Genomic DNA, 17,792 nt, shown 5'->3' with positions numbered 1-17,792 from the left:
AACCGGCCGAGTTCAGAGGGACAGTGGGCAGAGGGGCAGCCTAAGACAACGCAGATGGTTCCTATCAGCCAGCCTGCCAGCCGCACCCTGTGCTCACAGTGTCTGCCCCCTGGCCTGGGGCTCCTCCATTGGGAAGGGACGAGAGGCCTTGGGTCTAGAGGGAAGCCATTGCAAGAGCTCTAATAGGGGGTCAGAAAGTAGTGGTCATCAGCCAGAGGCCTAGGTTAGTGTTGAGCTACCAGGCCAGACTGGCTCAGGAAAGAAGCCTGGGCTTGCTGTTTGCACTTAGTGGCCCAGGGGCCATTCGGAGAGGGAAATCCTCTGATGCTTTACCAGAGGCTGGATTACCCTACTCTTAGCAGTGGTCAGTTCAGGTGCAATGCCCCTCCCAGACATGAGTCTCTTCTTCCTCATCTTCTTCCTCCCGCCTTGTTCTTCTTTTTCTTCCTCCTCTTCTTCCTCTTTCTTTTCCTCCTCCTTCTCTTCTTCTATAGACAGGGTTTCTCTATGTAGCCCTGGCTGTCCTAGAACTCAGTCTATGGACCAGGCTGGCCTCGAGCTCAGTGACCTGCCTGCCTCTGCCTCCCAAGTGCTGGGATTAAAGGCGTGCAGCACCCCTGCCTGGCTCATTCATTTACTCTTTACTGGGGCTGGACCGTCTGCCCTGCTTGATCTACCATGGCAGTGGCTTATAGCCTGGCTCAGAGACAGGATCGGAGCTCTGAGCCTTCAGTACCCCCTCCCACCAGTGTACTCTAGCTGGGACTCCCCACCTCAGCAGAAGGAGGATCTGAAGACCCTATTTATATAGCAATATAGACTAACCATATCTTCGGGGTCTTTGGACTGCTGCATAATGTTTCAGCTGAAATCTCTTTAATATCCTTGAGAAGCCAGGTGGTGATGGCGCACACCTTTAACATTAGCCCTTGGGAGGCAGAGGCAGGTGGGTCTTTGAGTTCAAGGCCAGCCTAGTCTACAGAGCAAGTTCAGGATAGCCAAGGCTACACAAACAAACCCTGTCTCAACACCCATCCCTCCCTACCCCCACCCCCCAAAAAACAATCCTTGAAGCAAGGGGAGAACTGAGGCCAGGTGCAGCCAGAGCCTGGCTAAGTTTCCTGTGTTGTGGAGCCTGAATGGAAGCAAGAGCCAGGCCTGCGCATGCCTGTATAGGAGTCAGCGTGCCACAGTCCTCTGTGGAACTGGCTGTAGCATTGGTATAGCTGATGGCTTAGTTCTCCGGGCTCCTGAGAGGGGACTAGTGACTGTAGCCTGGGCAGTAGAGAGGTTTCTGAGTTCTGGGATATTAAAGGGTAAGAGGCAGTTGAGCATGGAGCGTTTTTCTGCTATCCTGTGTGTGACTCCCAGACACCCTGCACTTGGCCCTTTATTCCCACAGTGGGTCATGGAGAGGCCAGCAGCCTGGCTAGTAGACTGGGCCAGTACACCGCCAAGACCTCCCTAAGCCCCATCTTCCAGGGTCCCTGCCTCAGGGGAACAGCCGACTAGGTCATCTGTGCATGGAAAATACATCTGTCCTCCACATGTTGGACACTGAGCTGAGGACATGTGGTTTCAGATGTGTTATCTTAATCATATTTATTAGCCAGTCCTGAAAAAAAAAGAGTTTGATATTGTTACAATTTAGAAGGGATCCCCCAATATGCCCGACAGTGATAGATCAGGAGGGACAGGCAGCAACAGCCAGGTTTCAGCTGAGCTCCAGACTTAAGTCCGGAAGTCCTCCACGGGATGAGCCCTCTCGGCTGTGAGATGAGGGAGGGACAGTCGCCTTTTCCGTTTCCCCACACAGAGATCTGAAGCAGCATTAATTACCCCACCCTGACTGATTGTTGACCGCTGGAGTGTTTCTAATCCTTATTAACAGTCTCTAAAGTCAGCCATGAAATATGACTTCTGCACCACACTCTCTGGCATGTGTTTTTCTTTTCCAGGATATTTTTCAGGCTAGCTCTGAGCCCCACTGTTGTTCGTGATTTTCTGCCATAGATCTACAGTTGCTAGCCTGAAATCCAGTCTCGCAGGGAGCTCAAGTCAGGGAGGGGAGCCGGCGCATGACACATCTCCCTGCGCAACACAAATTGCTTCTGATTATTGAGCTTTTGAATATTTTCCTCCATCATGTTTTTATTAAGAATGCCAGCATATTTACGCTTGATAGTGTCTTCAATTAGGTTAAAAAAAAAAAAAAAGGAGGGGGTTCCCCCTTCCATAGCAGTATGTAAAGAAAATAGTTGTCATGACCGCAAAATTACCATCCAAGCCTGGTTCGAGTCAAGCCAGCCCTGCTTTGACAAGCCCAGCAGGGCTGGGCGCTTTTTCTACTTTTCAGCTGGTAGGGAAACAGAGCTGAGGGGAAGCTCTCGGCAGCCTGCGATCTGCAGGGCTCTCGGGATGACTCTCAGTAGCTGATACTTCACAAGTCTGAGAGGCAGAAGGGCGCCCAGCTGCACCGGCTGCTAGCAGACAGGCCAGGACCCAGAGAGCCTGCAGCAGCAGCAGCAGCAGCAGCAGTGACCACAGGGCAGAATCCAAAGCAGCAACAGCCACAATTCTATGCTTGCATAGAGCTGGTAGCCCCAGAGGCACAGCTCTGAGCAATTTTTGTTCTCCAGTTCACATTCTGACATGGGTGCTACCTTGTTTTCATTTTCAGATGAGAGAGAAGAGGCGGAGAAGTTGAACAATTTGCCTAAGGTCACACAGCCAGCCCATAGAACCGAAAGTAGAACCCTGCCATTGTGTCACTGGAGAGTTTTTCTGAGATCCTTTGGGAAGGTGGATTTTCTGACTCTTTGCTGAGTTTGGTGCCCTGGTAGCAGCCTGATATAGGAGTTGAGTGTATGCTGACTAGGTGGCTCCTGATAAAGGTCCCATGTTTCTTCTGTAGTGCTAGGGTTGTGACTTGGAGAGTGATTATCTCTTTCCATTGGGGTACATTTGAGCGAGTGGGCTCCCGGACCAAGCCCTCCCTTCAGTCTCACTGGGGCTGCTCTAGCACTAATGGAGTTTATCTGTGACCTGTCTGAGTCTACTGGGTATGATGTCATTCCATCTTAGCCTTATATGACTCTTGAGAAACAAGCTTAAGGAACTTCTGAGAGTGACTCATCCCAGGTCATACTATACGAAGCAGCTGATAGGAGGCAGACCCAAGTGTCCTGGAGTCTGAGGTGGGGTTTCTCCTTAGCATCTTTGGGCATGTTCCGAGTACCCTCGGTATGCTTTGCAAATGAACAAGATCCTGAGCCGGAAAGTGATTCCAGGATTATACGGCAAGATGTCTGCAGCCAGGGTAGTGGAGGCCTGGCAAGCATGGGCAGAGGGCACAACCAGACCTCCCAGGGCCATCTTTACTCCTGCATCGCCTTCCTGGCTCCGGACTGCTGCTGCAGCAACTGGAGGCAGGCTGTGTCTGCCCTTTGAAGGGACAGCCGCCTGAGCATGTCACTTTGAACTGCAAAGGGCCCTGTGGTGAAGCTCAGCCCCCTCTCATGTGCCCGTCTGCCCACCCCTCCAGGTCTGGTTCCAGCCAGCAGGCCTGGAGCCGGAGGGGGCGGGCAGGGCAGCTGCCCCCTGAGGAACATCAGACTGATAAGTGAACAGTGACAGACCCCTGGAGAAGGACAGAGCTCGTCTTGCACTGGTCTGGCTGCCTGACAAGGCAAGAGTTCAGGAAGGTCACTTTAGGTGCCACCGGCCCACAGGCACACATCTTGGATGCAGAGACACCACTCACATTCAAATATCGATAGTAGTGATGATGGAGATAAATAGTAAAGGGAACATCTTGTCTTAGAGACCCGGTGCATACTCAGTCTGGCTAGCATCCTGAAGAGAGTCTCAGCAGGGAGAGTTAGGTGAGCCTGGAGAACCTAGATGGAGACCATGGGCTGCTCATGTTCCTTGGCCAGATTTTTCAGTAGGACTTTGCGGAGTCCTGCAGAAAGCCCTGCTGCTTTCTGGCTGTGACCTTGGGCTAGGACTTGTCTTTGCATCTCAGTTCCCGAGAAAAGTCAGCTGAGACCTAAATGCTCCATTCTGGGCAATAATGCCCTTCAAAGAACAGGCCTCTGGGTAGGAGCCAGGCTCTCGAAGATTCCCTAATGGCTTCCCCTGAAGGTCTTTGTGTCTGGGCCCCAGCAGGTGTATGGCTTGCTTCTATGTGTTAGACCTCAGCTGCAACAGTAGATGCTTAGTCAGTATGGGGCAAGAGATAGACTTTTTGGTCTGGGGTCCTGGCATGCATTTTCTGTAGCTGTGTGACCTCAGCCGCTCCTCGGCCCGCTCTGTGTCTTGTTGTTTCACCAAAAATGTTAGGAGTCAAAGAATCTATCCAGCCCTCGAGGGGGTCCAGAGATGTTAAATGTGTGTGAAGAGCAACATCAGTCAGTGTGAGTGACTTTTGTCAGGGAAAGGACCTCTGGCTGACGCTGCTATAGGAGGCTTGGGGCTGTGTGGGATGGCTCAGCAGGTAAAGGTGCTACCAGCCCTGATCACATGGGTTGAATCCTTAGAACCCATAGTGAGAGGAGAAAAGCTAACTAAGTTGTTGTGCTAATGTAAGTTGTGTTCTGACCTCCACACACGTTATGGCACATGCATTCCCCCCCCCCCAAATAATAATGATATATATATGTTTTTTAATGTATGTAAAAGACAGGGGTGTAGCTTCACCAGAACAGTGTTGCCTGGCTTGTGAGAGGTCCTGGGGTTGATCCCCGCACTGAATGAACAAGCCACAGTGATTCACGCCTCATATTACCTGGAAGAGCATGAGGATCAGAAGCACACAAGAGGCTCTGTGTGCTGTAGTCTATGAGCAGGTTCCTGGGAGACTGAAGCTGCGCAAACCGGGACAGTGCAAGCAGAGCTCTTTAGAGTTAAATCTGGACCAGGAAAGGTAGTCTGGAACAGCAAGTCTGGCTGGAGAGGCTGCCTCGGGACATGGGGACAGGAGGCTGCAAAGAGGGCAGTAGCCAGTAGCTGTGCTCCAAGACTTAGATTTGATCCTGCAGGCAGGAGGGAGCCATTGGAGGTTATTGGACAGGGAAGTGACAGGAACCAGGGAGGCACTTTATGAAGATGAGCCAGCGGCCTGTGCACAGGATTAGAGACTGGCTACGGTGGCTGCTGGCCCTGGGAAGGGAGGTCATCAAGTAAATGGCAGAGCGTATGAGTGGAATCCAACATCAGGCTCTGGTTCCGAGTGTAGGCAGAGGAAATGTCACAGGAGTCTGGGGCTGGAGCTGCCTACTTGGCATCTGGGGCCTGAGTGCTCTGGCCTGCCCCAAGCAAGGCTGACCAACTTGATCACCTCTCTGGAAGGATTTTTGGCTCTGTGAGCATATGACCAGCCACCAGGCCTCCTGTGTGTATGGTTGAGTTACTATTTAGCTCCCCCATTGGTGACCATCTGAGCTTCGACCAGACATTTAGTTTCCTGCTGGGTCTATAGACCATCCCACATCTGAGAGTCTCCAAGCCATATCTCTGGCTTCTGAGAATGGCATCCACCGCTGACATCCTAACACATGCCACAGTTTCATGGGGAGGGATCTCCCAGGCTGTGTTCTGACAACAGCCAGCCTGGGGACATCCTGAGATGCTTGTTAAACCTGCAGATTCCCAGGCCTGAGGAAAGACTCAAGCTTTAAGGGAAAAAGCCCGACTATGAACATCCTAGCTTGCCCAAGGAATGCTTCTGCATGTGGGAACCTCAGCTTTGCATCTGTGACTAGGTACAGTGCCATTTCAGATGTATTAACAAGATGTGGCTGACTGGCTATGCTGGTGTGATCCTCTCCCAGGGCCTGGTCTTTTGGTGTGGAATATGGCTGATATGGGTGGAGAGACAGGTGGAGAGGGAGAGGTAATGGCAGGGAGAGGAAGCAAGCTAAGAGAGGGCAGGACAAAATCAGCATCCTCTGGGAATCGGGAAGAGGCAAAAGCCATGGAGTCCCCCAGAATATCCTCTCTGGGCTCTCTTCACCTCTAAAAGGGCTGAGTTCTCCCAACCTTGTCCTCCCTGCACATGGTAAAGAGTTATGCTTTGTAGTTTTAGAATCTTTGCAGCATGCAGCTACTGACTGACTCGCAGCTCCTCATTAAACCTCAAGGTCACCAGGGCTGTGGTGGTATAGCTGGTTACGGGCTACACTGCCTGATTACTACACTACCGGTAGATTAAAGGCACACGCCTCTAATCCAGGCATCCAGGAGGTAGAGGCAGACAGATCTCAGAGAGCAAGAAAGCCCGGCCTACACAGTGAACTCCAGGACAGCCAGAACTACACAGAGAAACCCTGTCTCGATAAAAAACCAAATCCTTAGGGCCTGCATGGTAGCATCTGTATGATTCCCCTACTTCAGAGATGTGCAAACTGAGGAACAGGACAGACCATCAGTCTCCAAGGTAACAAAGAGTGTAGCCATCTCCCACCAGCCTTCGGTACTTGGGATGCTCCAGGAACATAGTAGGTGCCCAGATGGTGTTTGAGGAAGGAGAAGAGATGAGACAAGAAGGAAGTGTAAATTCCTCAAGGGGAATCCCTGATATGAAAAGACACCAGGTAGACAGGAGCAGCCCAGCCAGACAACATGGAAGCAAACAGAGGCAAAATAGTGATCTGGCGGATGAGACAGGAAGCATCAGAAAACTCCATGAAGAAGCCTAGAGCCCAGACGCCTCCTTGTGCAGAGGCATCAAGAGTTCTACCGCAGGGCCATGGGTGGGCCAGCCTTTAAACACATATCCCATTTCATGTGAGTGGCCTGATGCTGCCTCTCCCTACCCATGCCAGGCCCTGCTGGGGAGGCATGGAGACCCTACCCTAAGACAGGCAGATCCTTGGGGCTGAGTGGCATAGCTCCAGGCAAGGGACATCAGATGCCAAGAGTAGGCCTGGCACATAGTAGGTACTCAGGGACTGTCGCCCTACAGCAGCCCTGTTATCTCCTGATTGCTGGGCTTTGGCCACACCTTAATATAGTGTCAGTCTGTAAGCTAGGTTTTGACCTCCCCGAGTCCCAGGTCCTTATCTGTGAAATGGGTACAAATTGTAGGGATAACAAGAGATCTTTAAGTCTCCTACTACAGTGCTATCACTGCAAGGGAATGGCAGTCTGTGGGCACCACTCTGTGTGTACGTCTGTTCAGGTATGCATATGTTTGTGTGTCTGTTTGTGAGTGTGTATGTGTTTATGTGTGTGTTAATGTGTGTGTTAGTATGTGTATATTTGTATGTTTGTGTGTGTGTATGTGTGTGTGTGTCTGCAAATGTTTGTGTGTGTCCAGTCAGTGCTGGGGAGAGAGTCCAAGGTTTTACCCATGCTAGGTAAGTGTTCCATCCTGAGCCAGACTTTGTTATCAATGAGTACTCAGAAAAGCCATACCAATCTTGGCCACAGACTCACCCCTTAGTTCTCTGGGTCAGCTCCCCACACAACAGAAAGAGAGAGACAGTGGTGGTTTAACTGGTCTCAAACCTGCTAATTTCAGATGTTCACAGGACAGGAGGCCATGGAGAGCAGGGATGATGAAGACGGTCTCAGGTGGCAGCTTTGCCTCCAGGGAGGGTCTTTGGTGATGGACACTTAGAGGAAGGGGTGAAGGATGCTGCCAGAGGAACAGGAAGACCTTTACTAGCAGGTGACCCTGGACAGTGACAGTGAAGATGAAGAGGTGGATTGTCCAGGGGATAACACAGTTCTGGGAAGCAGCACTCTCCCCTTCCCCAGAGAGCCAAGAAGAGCAAGCATCTCCCGAGTGCCAGGCACACACACCATTTGATGCCCACAGCCTCCATGAAAAGTTGAGGTGAATGAGACAGAGCTACACAGCATGGGAGTGTCAGTCCCCCAACAACCCCTCTACCCAGCATTACCTACCCAACACTGCCTTCAGGATTCCAGGATCTGATCTCTCTGGGCTCCTTTGTGTTGGTCTCTGACTGGAATTGCTTCCTTCCCTGCTTTTCCTTGGCTTGGACAGCTTCAGGAAGTGGCTCCCCTATGCCCTCTGCGGGGGAGTAGGAGTGCTATCCTTTATTAGAGACTATGATGTCCTAAGTGAGAACAAGCAGGACTTCTGGGGTCTCCCACTACGGCAGGCAAACTGGGGAACTGGAACTAGCATGCAGAAGAGGCAAGCTTGAGAAACTGGAACTAGCATGCAGAAGAGGCAAGCTTGAGAAAGCCTGTGGGCAGCAGAAAACACGATGGTCAAGGTCTGGGAGGTGGGCGGTTCTGTGCACATGACTGATGTCACAGTCACAGGTAGGACCTTCGTGGCTCCAAGGAATGAGGGTGTACTTCAGAGGCTAGTATTCCACTTGATTCTGTCACTTGCTGCCTCCATCCTTAGCTCTTATACAAGTGTGAGTGAGTGTGTGCCTGCACTCACACATGTGTGTGCATGTGTCTCTGTATACATGTACAAGTGTGTGGTATGTGTATGAAAGTATATATATACACACACACACACACACACACACACACACAAGCACACATTGTGTGTGTGTATGTGTGTACATATATATATATGTGTGCTTGTGTGTGTGTGTGTGTGTGTGTGTGTGTGTGTGTGTGTGTACCGGATCTTATACATCCCAGGCTGGCTTTAAACTCACTATGTAACCAAGATGACTTGGAAGCTGTGGTTCCTACCTCCACCTCCTAAGTGCTGAGATTACAGGTGTGTGCCACAGTGCTCAGTTTGTGCAGTATTGGGGACCAAACTCAGGGCTTCATGCACGCCAAACACTCAGTCTATCAAGTGAGCCCCTGGGTTCCTAAACGGGGATTCAAAAAAAACCGTCAGGATTTCAGCAAATAAAGAACTAACAGATGCTGCATTACCATCGTTCAAGTCTCACAGATTGCTGCTGAGGAAAGAGCTCGGGTTGGGGCTGTACTAAATCTTCCGGGTAAAGTGTGAGGCTTGGGTTGGGCCTGTGAGAAGCCCTGAGGGTCATCTGTCTTTAGCAGAAGAGAGAAAAGTAGAGCCCAAGGTCACACAGTTTGAGCCAAGGCTGCCCTGTGACCTGTCAGCCTTTCAGTAAGGATAGGGAAGCATCCCGCTCCCACAGCTCGGGAAGGGGCACTGGGGACAATGACTGGCAAGAGAGGCAGCCTCCTCCTGTCAAAGGGCAGCCTGATGTCCCCATAGTTGCCTGTGTCCTTCCTGCCAGGGCCCTCTTTCGATGACCTTTCTGCCAACCTCTCTGTAGGCTTGAACTGGCTAGGACCCCTCTAGAAGCTTCCTATTCCCACCTTCCAAGTATTTGTCAAGGCCTTGAGTACCTCAGGTCAGATTCTCCAGACACAGGCTACCCTACCTCTAAAGAATATCTGACCCGTGGGAGACTGAAAAGCAGGCTAGGGGTAGAGAGCATAGGTCTCGGTAACATGAGGCAGGGAAAAGGGCTTCTTGGAGGAAGAAGGTCCAAGGACTATGCAGATTATCCTGGGAATACAGCAAGCAGGGTGGGGGTGGGGTGGCTATTAGTTCTAGGCAGGTTTTAACCAGGCAACAGTCAGGTGCAGAGGCAGAGAGAGCTCACACAAGGCAGAAGGCACTGCTACCACGGCATGATTCCCAGTCGGGGGTATCGTACCAGATCTGAAGTTAGAAATGGCTCTGACTGCTGTGGGTTGCAGAGAAGATGGGGGGGGGGGATCACAGAGAGGAGGCCTTCCCTGGGGACATGGAAGAATGTGGGTATAGAAGGAGGGTCCCAAAAGGTAGTATTCACAGCTGTATTCTCTGTGGCCAGGATGTCAGCTGACTGGGGCTCTGTGAGAGCCTGACCTTGACCTTGTATTCCGAGTCAGCCCTCCTACTTAACAGCTAATATGGGCCCTGGCCTATGGTGGAGACTCAGTGGATAAGTGTGGGCAGATATTAGTGAGCCGGGGTACTCAAATGTGTGTTGTACTCTTGAGTACTAATGTACGAGCCCAGCTGATGGCAGTGGTGTGACCTGTGAATCTCCAAACAAGTGTGTTCCTTAAGGCTTGGTGGCTTAGAATTTGAAGGACTGTGCTTCGGAGGCTGACCTTGAATTTGGTACTAGCATTCTTTGCCTTTGAACTCAGTCTCTTCACCTGTAAAATGGGTGTTCTTGGCAGCGAGATCCCAGTATTGTAATCCCTCCATTATTACTGTTCAAATCTGGAACCAAGCCAGGGAGCCCTGGGTGAGAGGGCAGACAGCTGGTGGTCTGTCTTGACACCCAGCATTCAGCCAGAGACCACCAGTGTAAGCTCTGCCTAGCTCTCCCTAGCTGGCTGGGGGAGGGTGTCCCCCACTGTCATTGTCCCAGTTTAGGCTGCCACATGCTACTCCAACACACACACAGCATCTGAAGAAGCCGTCTGTGCCTCTGTGGGGACCCTGGCTCATACTGCGCATGCCAGTGCTCCCAGCTAGGCAGGCAGCACAGAGGGGCGGTGCCTGTCATGAGCTGGCACGGGCTCAGGGTGTGAGTGCAGGCAAATGTCTGGTGAACATGATTCCTGAGTGGGTGGGTTGATGTTTTTCCTGGTATGTGGCCTATGTGTCTGCAATGGGGACATGGTGAGTCTTGATGTCAGCGAGTGGTGTCCTCCATGGAGGGTTCTGTCAGGACAGAGAAGATGTCACTTGTGTTCATGGTGGTGGGGTGGGGTGGGGAGGGTGGTCCTGCAGAGGTGATGTGTGGATTGACACAGGGGGGCATGACAGGTGGTACAGGGATGGCCCAGGCAGAGTCTGACGGTGGATGACAAGCTGTAGGGGGTGGGAACAGTGTGTGTGTGTATGTGTGTGTGTGTGTGTGCGCGCGCGCGCGCGCGCGCGCACGAGCACCCTTACCTACTTCTGTTTTGTACTTCCAACGCCCTTCTTTGGGTCTTCGACTAGACTAAAGTTTCTGGCCACAGTGATGGATAGTTAGGTCTAGCACAAATCCCAAGAGGAAGGAGGGGGTAGATACTCTATCCAGAATCTCAGGCTGGGGTCTCAGGGTCCGGGGGTGCCAGGTTGGTCTCAGAAGCATGAGAAAGGCCAGGTGGTGGTCCTGTTGGGGCTTGGAGAAGTGGAATCCTGAGAATGAGTCCTTGGAACCCGAAAGAGTTCCCAACCAAAATTATCTCACCTCCCTGCTGGTGTCCCTGGCAGGTGGGTCATGACAGGTGTGATCTGATAGGGTGTGCCCTGGCTGGTATGTTCTCACAGGTGTGCCCACCATGACCCCCAACAGGTGTGCCCTGACAGGAGTTTCTCCCGGAGAAGCTGGGTCTCTGGCTCCCCACTGACTGCCAGCAGCCTATGCGCCCACCCCCAACCCAAGAGGCCAGTGCCCTCCTCTCCACCAATGCCTGTCCTGCCCACGGCCTTGCCACCCTGGAGAGCTGACCCTGACCTCGGCCGGCCCCCCACGTCCCAGCTCAAGGGGCTCACAAAGAGAGAGGAGGGAAGAGAAAAAATCGCGGAGATTTGTCTTGTGTCGGGCTGACAGCGGAGCGAGTGATTGCCAGGCCCGCTTGGCAGTTTTTAATCATTTTATCTCTGTTCTCGGCTCTCCGGGGAGACAGCCAGTGCTTAGCAGTCTGCTCAGAAAGACCTCGGGGCGCATGGCGCAGCGGCGGCTCCGAGCTCCCATTATTAGCTGTGCTCTTCGGAGCGCGCTGCGATCTCTCCCGGGGGAGCCGGTGAAAAATTAACACGGGCCGGCGGCGCGGGCGCCCGATGTAACTGTAATTACTCCATTGATATTCCTCACACAATAGCGCTGTCATCAGTCATTTACATAAACTTTACTCCGCCACGGCGGGCGGAGGTGCCTAATCCTATTGGTGCTTCCACCGCATGCATTATACATGGCCACAGCTCCTAGGTGAGCACCGAGGGGAGGGCGTAATTGGGAAGGAGAATGGGAGAGGAGAGAGAAGGGGAGGAGAGAGGAGGAAATGGGTGGAGAGCTGGGAAGGAGACTGGGTGAGGCCTGGGAGGAGTGGTGGGGGAGACAGGAACGGGAAGAGGAAGAGGAAGAGGAGGCGCTGGGGAGGGCTGTGTAGATGAAAACCCATTTCTAGCGAAGGGGCTCGTGTAGGTTGGGACCCAGTGGCAGCTGGGGTCCCACCTTGGTGACCAGCGCCCTGCAAAACCCGGACTGCCCCCAGGGTTGAGCACGGGTTCCATCCAGCCAGGCCTCCATCTATCATCCGTCTATCCTGAAGCAGGTGAATTCAGTCTCTAGGGAATTGGAGCCAAGCCCAACCTCTTCTCCTGGGCCGCCCCGCCCATTTCCAGCCCAGGGGCTGACCCCAGGGCCCCTTGGGAATCTGAAACTGAGCTGGAGGCTCTTTGGCCGCTAAGGAGTTAAAGCCTCCCTGGAAATTACCCTGTAATGACCTAATTAAAGACTTCGGAGGGCCACGCACTTCTGGGTGAGAGCTAATAACACCCGCCCAGCCATAATAACCCCAGTGGAGCCCCTGTTATTGCTGCTTCCTCTCCCTTTCCCACCACCCTCCTGAGCCCCCCCCCCCACCCTGCCTGTGCAAGCTATGGGGACAAGAGTTAGGGCAGCACAGGGACTGAGCCCCCAGCTGGGGCCAAGGGGAAGAAGCCTGGATAGTTAAATTTCCATAGCTGAATATTTAATGAGGCCGGCCGGTTTATTTGGTTGGCCTGTCGATTTTTATTCTTCTGTCAATAGCTCCTCATATGTGGGGCTGTGGTGATCTTTAGCAGCGCCTCTCCAGGGACGGCTGCCACTAAATGCAATTATGGATTTTATACCTCAATGTGTTTGATATTTCCACTGATCTAATTTGCAGCCTGGTAGTTTATTGTTTGGCATTTTAATGGCGTTCAAATGCTATGGGAAATTTGATTTCTTTTTATAATTCCTCCTTAACACGGTTAATGTGAGTGGCGAGATGGCCCAGATTTTAGAGTCCAATGTATAGAAAGAAGGTGGGAGGGGGAGCACACACTTTGATATACTTAAAGATGTGTCCACCGGAGAAGAACTCCCTTCTAGCTGCTGGTGGTAGACAGGGTTTAGGCAAAAGCCTACTGGTGGCCTTCTGCTCCAGCTATCCTGAGGTCTGTAGGCCTTGTCACAGGACCCCTCCCAGTGGCTCCAGGTCATTGCCCTGCCAAGATATAGCAGCTCTAGAATCAAAGAGGTCAACTTTCCCACTGCTGCCAAATGTAGTGACCTGAATCTCACTGTGAGAACAGTGACGTCAGTGCTTGTCCTCTGTGGCAGGGCCTGTGGGGCCTCACCACACTCACTCAGTGTGCTCTCCCGAGCTCCAGGCCCGTTGTCTGCATCTCCTCCTCCCCTCTTGGCCTCTCTGAGATAGTAAATAACAGACAAGATCATGCCTAACTTCCTGGAGGCTAGACCATTGTCCCTTTAGGCTAGTATGAGAGCAAAGAAGATGCCTTGGGGCAACATCTCCAAGATGAGTCACCTGCTCTGTTGACAGGTGTCCAGGGGTGGCTCTGCCCTTGGTTAGCACAGCTGAGAGCACAGGTGACTCTCTGAGAGCCACTCCTTGGAGGAGGAGGTGACCAGTCATTGTTGCGGTTCCACAGATTATCTCCTCAGAGGAAGAGTCTAGAGAAGCTTGGGAGGCTCATCCAAGTGACCTGCCTGGAATCTAACAAGAGGGCTGGCAAGAGGCAGGTGCACTGTATCCAAGGTACTAAGGCTCCTTAGGGTAGTGAAGGCCACGTGGCCTGGGGTCCGATGAGAGCACTCTGGTAGGCACAGGCAGGCCTCCAAGGTCTGTGTAAGCTCCTGTGATCCAGAAAGTCTTTCTGGGTCTTTGAGGTTGTAGGATAAATTTCTGAGCTCTGTGCTTCCAAATCTGTGCACATCTCACTACATCCCCAATAAGACCCAGCCACATTGCTATTCCCATTTACAGAAACAAAGTGCGGCTCTGAAAGTTTTGTCATCTGTCTGAAGTCACTAAGTGACAGGGCAGAATGTGAAGCCAGGCATGTATAATGTTCTGGGCCAGGTACAATAGTATGGTCTTCCCAAGACAGGGCATGCCTGTGCAAGGAATGATAGGATTGCCTCTACCTCCCCTTCTTCCCCCTCCTCTTCCCTTTCTTCCTCTGATCTTCAATATCCTACCTAGAATTTCTGTCCTGGGGTCAGACCCACACCATACACAAACCCTTGTGTGTGTGGAGCAAGAGGTGGGTGTAGGGGTGGAATTCTGGACTCGCAAGACCAATCTCTCCATCTTTGGGGATTTTCATGCCACCAACCCTCTCAGGTTTTTCCTGTGTCCACTCGACATGTGGTCTGATTTCCCCGTGTTGCTGCCCACATGACAGCTCCAACCAGTCTACTATCCACATGGGCACAATGACAGCAGGACTCTAACCTACCCCAGAGAAGACCCTGGGCAAGCACTCTATTCTTTTTTTTTATCATAATTTACTTTTTATTCTCATTACATCTCAATTACAACCTCCTTATTCCTGCCCCCCCCCCGTCCCACCCTTACAAACCCCTTCCCTATTACTTCCTCCTCTTCTCAGAGAAGGGGAAACCCTTCCTTGGATACCACCTCACACAACAGGACTAAACATCTCCTCTTCCACTGAGGCCCAACCAGAATGTCCAGGTAGGGGAAGGAAATCCAATGGCAAGGGACAGAGTCAGAAGTGGCCCCTGTTCCAATGGTTAGGGGACCACATGATGATCAAAGTTCACATCTGCTACAAATGTGGAAGGGGTGCAGCCCCTGCATGCTCTTTGGTTGGTGGTTCAGTCTCTGTGAGTCCCCAGTATACATTCTTGACCATGCCCCACCTCAGATAAGAAAGTGAGGTACAGAGAGGACATGACACATCTCTGTGAGGAAGGAGACCAGCCACTAAGGCTAATCATATCCTCGGCTGTCTCTCCCCATAGCTCTCTGTATCATGGTATCTGACACCATGTCAGTGGGGTTCAGGTATGTGTCCCTAACTGGCCAAGGAGGCCAGATGGGATGGAAGTTGGGTCTGTCCACACACAGTCTCTCACATAACAGGGGTAAACAACCTTAGCCCCCAGGAAGATCCTTGGGCACACTGTACAGAGAGAGTACGAGCCAGTGAGGCAGAGGAAATGGCTGCATGGGACACAGGCCCTGAGTCTCTTTGCCCTCAGATATCCCCATGGAAAGAGGTACTGTCTGGATATCAGATGATCGTGAATGGTAGTTTGTTTTTGTTTTTTTCTTCTACCTGTCTCAGGACCCACCATCAGGGTGCAGACACCCTCAAGGCTCCTTCCCCTAGACTTGATACCCCTCTCACCTCTGTGACAATCTAACACCAAAAAGGTGATCTCTTTCTTCTGGCTTAGTCAAGCTGACCCCACCTCTCTCACAGCCCCCACCTGCCTGGGACAGCAATGCCAGCTGGTAATGGACAACCCTCCCCCTTCTCACCCTGGGTCTAGGTGTTAAGTGGCTGCTCCACCCCCACCCCCCAGTCCAGAGTGTGAAATCAGAGATCAGTATCTGATGTTCCACTTAGGAAAGAAAACAGGATTCCCCGGGCTGATGAGGAGCTGCCTACAGTGCACAGAGGCAGCCTCCAGCCTCCAAGCCTCTGATTAAAATCTCAGCTTGTTTTCCTGGGTCTTGCCCTCTGGTGTGCACAGCTGGGGAGGGGGTGATTTGTAGGTAGCCGGCCAGCTCTCACGGACTTACAAGTCCAGTGAAAGGATGTATTGGAGACAGTTTTTGGAGACAGTTACAGAAAGAACAGGAACCTCTTGGCTCTGTCTGCCCGGCAGAGGCCAGGGTGCCTAAGCAATCTGGATGGGTGGATGGAGACAGCGCAGGGACAGGATCCGTGTGGCCCCCAAAACTGCCACTTTCCCCTGTGTGTTCCTAGACAAACCAGATACCCTTTCTGAACCCCACTTGCCTCTCTGTAACTGGGGGACATATCCATACTCTTGGGTTGTTGACAAGACTTAGAGGGGACCTATCTGTCCCTGGCAGAATGGAGCAGTTCAATACATCAGTGGCCACCTCTTTGTTATTCAAGCAGAGACACTTGCAGAGCCAAAGAAGATGTTAATTCACATGTGCAGAGCACACCTGTACACCAGGATGGTCCCTGGCATCAAGGGTCTTATCTCCTTCTCAGTAAAGAGTTCATTTACATGATTCACAGACAAGGCAGATCAAGGACTGTCATGAATTGCCCTTCCTTTGCTTCTGATTTGCTGTGTAAATGGCTCTTGGGAGAATGTTGGTGGGGGTCCCTTGGAAATGATATTTGGGGCCCCTGTGGAGCACTTAATGTGTGTCAGGTACTGTGTTGTCATTGAAATATCACAGTGTCCCTTGGAAGTGGACACTGGTCCTCTAGAAACTGGGACTTTAGGAGGGTCGAGTGAGTGCCCAGGAAGGGGTGAAACCGCTGCAGACAGAGGGCTGTAGACTAACCACTGTAAACTATTACCCTCCTGTGTCCGGGCAGCTGACAAAGGGCCATCTGGAGGCCAGGTGGGAGTCATCTCATTCTGCCAGGTAACCAAGCCCTTATGTGTCCTGCACACAGCCAGTGTTCTCCCAGGCTGGAGAGTCTCTCCATCAGCTCCACAGCTGTCAGGCTTAAAGAATGAGACAGGGAGAGAAATCCATAAGCCAGTTCTGAAAAACCTGTTTGTTGGCTATTGATCGATCCCCTGGGAAGGCGCCTCTCAGGTCCCCTGCACCCCCCAGCTTCATACTACAGAGATGGTGGGAGAGGAAAGGTGAGTTGCCTTTTCTTAACACCCTCCCCTAGGAGATGCTCCCACCCCTTGGGAAGCCACACTCACTCACCACCAAAGCCTCTGGTGGCGGCCATCTTTGAGGATCAGCTGTTCCTGGAAACTAAAATGCTTTTGATCCCCCCACAAGCCTGCACCCCTGAATGGTGGGATGACCATGTGAATGTTGAGAGAAGCCCCTCTCTTAGGCCACACAGAGAATGACCATTCCCTCCAACTGATCTAAGGGAGGGTCCCTTTTAGCCACTTCCTACTCATGGTACTTGGGCTGATCATCCCTAACCTTCAGCTTCCTGCCCTGTGAACCAAGATTCATTCATTCCTCTTCCTCACGGAGTGGGAGGCTGGGTGGATGCCAACTTTGTCCCTGGTTGGATCTGCCTGAGTCAGGTGTGAGGTGCGGCTGGAGGCCAGTGTGTTTTGCTGGAGTTTCTCTCAAGCAAGACAGGTCCTTTCAGCACCAATGTGGAGTTCCTCAGAACCCCTGCCAAGCGCTGACAGGGACAGAGGGCCTGGGGCTCCTCCTGCCAACAGTCTCCCTGCAAAATGGCTGTCTGCTCTCAGGCCCCCACCTGGCCCAGCAGGGGGGGATATGTTCATCTGGCTGGCTATGCATGTCCCACTGGAGGCCCTGTGTAGACCCTCAGAGTAGGGAGTTAACCTCCCAAAGCAAGTAGACAGCTTTCTTCAAACTCACATGGCTACCAACAAATTCCACAGTATCCCCATCTGTCCTGTTCAGCACTGTGGAGGGACTTACACCTGGACCATGTTGCCAGGGAACACTTAGACTAATAAGGAAGATAGACAGGGATATCAATATTACCAGATCCAGCTGGTATTGTATTAATATTACCTGCTTTGTGAGGGACGCTCTAGAGCCCAGCAGGGTTCAGGACCATCTCTAACATAGCCCCAGCAGGGAAACACGGTTAACTGAGCTCAAAGATTTAAGTCACTTATGTTTCTGAG

At 52.0% G+C, this 17,792-nt stretch overlaps 1 protein-coding gene across 3 annotated transcripts in view; it reads left to right on the top strand.

The window, feature by feature from the left end:
• The window catches only part of LMX1B (LIM homeobox transcription factor 1 beta), a gene marked incomplete at both ends in the record, with an annotated part of 73,096 nt that overhangs the window by 11,276 nt on the left and 44,028 nt on the right, over positions 1-17,792 (top strand). The gene's annotated exons all lie outside the window — the stretch shown is intronic.

Source organism: Micromys minutus, assembly GCF_963924665.1.
Source record: "Micromys minutus genome assembly, chromosome: 13".
NCBI lineage: Eukaryota > Metazoa > Chordata > Mammalia > Rodentia > Muridae > Micromys > Micromys minutus.
The sequence above is the reverse complement of the archived record's forward strand: the minus strand, read 5'-3'. Positions and strand labels throughout refer to the sequence as shown.